General features: G+C 37.6%; 1 pseudogene; it reads left to right on the top strand.

The window, feature by feature from the left end:
* LOC137744534 (cleavage and polyadenylation specificity factor subunit 2-like) lies at positions 1-2,492 on the top strand (annotated as a pseudogene).
* The last annotated feature ends 967 nt before the right edge of the window (positions 2,493-3,459 follow it).

Below are 3,459 nucleotides of genomic sequence, written 5' to 3'. Positions count from 1 at the left end.
ATGGGAACTTCAGTTCAGGTGACGCCGCTGTGCGGCGTATATAACGAGAATCCGCTGTCGTATTTGGTCTCAATCGACGGCTTCAACTTCCTCATCGACTGCGGCTGGAACGACCACTTCGACCCCTCCCTCCTTCAACCCCTCTCCAGGTCTCTCTCTCGCTCTCTCTCGCTCTCTCTCTCCAGTTCAGTCTCTTTCTCGCATTCCTGCTTCTGTTCGGAGCTTCAATGGCGGAAATGCGGTGTTTGCAGGGTAGCTTCGACGGTGGATGCAGTCTTGCTGTCGCATCCGGATACACTTCACCTCGGCCCGCTTCCGTACGCCATGAAGCAGCTCGGCCTGTCAGCTCCCGTCTTCTCCACCGAGCCGGTTTACAGATTAGGTCTCCTCACTATATGTATGATCAGTTCCCCTCTCGCAAGGTAGCTCCACATTCAATTCACAAATCACAATTGATGCTAATTTAAAGTTTGTATGTATTTTTTATTCATACAATCGATATTGGGGAAGGGGGGACTCGAACTCGGAAGCGACGGGTGTAAGGGTGAATGCTCTTGATAAACGGAGCTACAAGCCGCTTTCAAAGATTGGATGTATTTGGATTTTTATTTTTGTTTTAATTTTTGTTTAATTTTGCAGCAAGTATCGGACTTTGAGCTTTTTACACTAGATGACATTGATTCTGCATTCCAAAATGTCACCAGATTAACCTATGCACAAAATCACCATCTTTCTGGTATGCCCATAAACCCTAATTATTAGTATACATTGTTCATAATTAATATATAAGTATTGGTGGAGTGGATATGATTGAATTAATGTATATAGTTTGTAGGCAAAGGAGAGGGCATTGTGATTTCTTCCCATGTGTCTGGACATCTCTTGGGTGGTACCGTCTGGAAGATAACAAAGGATGGAGAGGATGTTATATATGCCGTGGACTTCAACCATCGAAAAGAGAAGTAATTTTCGCTCTTTTTTTTTTCAACTGCCAGTGGAAATTTGGTTAGTTGTATGTGTAGATGATGTTTTGGAATAGAGATTGATGATTTTGAACTGCTTACTGCTGTGATTTTCATCAGGCATTTGAATGGAATTAATCAATCAGCCTTCGTACGCCCTGCTGTTCTGATAACAAATGCCTACAATGCTTTGAACAATCAGCCTTATAGACGCCAAAAGGACAAGGAATTTACAGGTCTCTTAACTACTCTTACGAACCAGGAATTGAAGTTTTTTCTTCTCTTCATTATTTCTGTTTTTCCTGTTGCAGAACATGTATGGAACAAACAACTATCTATATGAGGTTCTTTTATTCTTTAACTGTTAGTTTCTGGTTATTATTTCAGATACTATAAAGAAGACTCTGCGATCTGATGGGAATGTGCTATTACCTGTTGATACTGCCGGGCGGGTTATGGAACTTGTCCAGATATTGGAATCGGTAGGGGAGATGAGTGCTGTTTTCTATCCTTATTACAGCAACAGAACAGTTTTCTCTTGTCATGTATGTTGCATTTATTAATTTTGGTTCTTCCCATCAATTGCAGTGTTGGACAGAGGAAAATTTGAACTATCCCATCTTCTTCCTAACATACGTTGCATCAAGCACAATCGATTACGTAAAAAGTTTCCTTGAGTGGATGAGTGATGCTATAGCAAAGTCCTTTGAGAAGACACGTGAGAATGTTTTTAATTTGAAGTAAGTGGTCTTTTTTATATATGTTCACTCTTGACTATTTGAAATTTTGATTCACTAAGTGGAATATTATTGTTTCTGAACAATTTACCATGTATGTTTGCGAACATTTGCAGGCAAATCAGACTTTTAGTTAACAAGAGTGAACTTGACAATGCTCCTGATGGTCCCAAGGTTTGCCATATAGGCATATATACATTAGTATTTTATCTCTAGTTTGCCTACCCATTTGAATGACTATGACACATTCTTCCAATACAGGTTGTTTTAGCATCCATGGCCAGTTTAGAAGCTGGTTTCTCTCATGATATATTTGTTGAATGGGCAAATGATGCCAAGAATCTTGTGCTTTTTACAAACGAGCCCAGGTATCCTATCTGGACATAACTATCATTTTCAGGCGTTAAATGTTATGATTAGCATTCTAGATTCTTTGTTTCTTTTTTCTTTTTTTGCATTAATAGGCACCATATGTTGACACCTTCAGCTGTTTATGTAGTTTGGAAGTTTAGCTCGCATGCTTCAGGCAGATCCGCCTCCAAAAGCTGTTAAGGTTACCATATCCAAAAGGGTCCCTTTGGTTGGGGATGAACTAATTGCTTATGAAGAAGAGCAGAACCGAATCAGAAAGGAAGAAGCTCTAAAGGCTAGTTTGATAAAAGAGGAGGAATCAAAAGCTTTTCATGGGGCTGATGTCAACACGAGTGATCCAATGATCATTGATGCTAGCAATACACATCCTTTGCCGGATGGTAGGGTTGAAGACAATTTCTGTTTCCTGCTAATCTTTTGAACGATGCTTGTAAGCATCTGAGAAACTTTCTTTAAATGGACATGTTCTATTTAGAATGAGCGTCAAAGCATTTACTCATTCCTTTGAACTTTGTAATTTGAAGCTTTCAGCGCAAGTGATATGCCTAATTACCCGTTCAATAAGCAAGTGAAGATTGTCATTGCTACAATGGCTCTTCATAATTACATACGGAGGTATTCTGAACGTGATCGTCATTTTGATGATCCCAGGGACTTTTGCGAAGAAAGCGAAAGTAGTGATGATGATGATGATGAATATCAAAATTATCAAGTTGAAGGATCACATGAGATAGAGGCATTAAGAAATAGAATAGTGACAAGTTTGATGAATGCATCTAATTAGACTACTTTCAAGTACATTAACAATATTGTACTAATGAATCCTAGCTATTCACTCTAAAATATTTTTATTAAAGTAGTTTGTCATACTAATTAATATTTAAGATAAAGTTTATAAATATTTTTCTTCTAAAAATAAAATATATTTAGTAATTCACTTTTATTTGTTAAGAAAATTAAATTAATAGCACATCTAGTATTATACCCTTTTTGGTCATTTCACACAGTCACAGCTGTTTTACAAAAAAGTTTACCAAACACTATCATACTGCTTTTTTTTTTCCAAAAGCACTTTTACAAAAAAATTTACCAAACACTTTGCTGCTTTATTTCACAGCCGCTTATTCTCACAGCACAGCCGCTTATTCTCACAGCAGCTTTTTTTCAAAGCACAGCAATACCAAACCAGCCCTAAGTCTTCTCATCAAACTAAGGTTTTCAAAAAGATATGCATTTTGTTATTAGAGTTACATCGCCAACTTAGCAATTATCAATACAACAACAACAAAGTCTTCTCTCACTAAATGAGTCGGTTGTATGAAATCTAAAAAACTACTCAACCGAAGAATTATGTTAGTAAAATTGTCGGATATTGAATCTTCTTACCA

This window comes from Pyrus communis, chromosome 9 (genome assembly GCF_963583255.1).
Source record: "Pyrus communis chromosome 9, drPyrComm1.1, whole genome shotgun sequence".
NCBI classification, from domain to species: domain Eukaryota; kingdom Viridiplantae; phylum Streptophyta; class Magnoliopsida; order Rosales; family Rosaceae; genus Pyrus; species Pyrus communis.
This window is presented reverse-complemented; position numbering and strand designations above follow the sequence as displayed.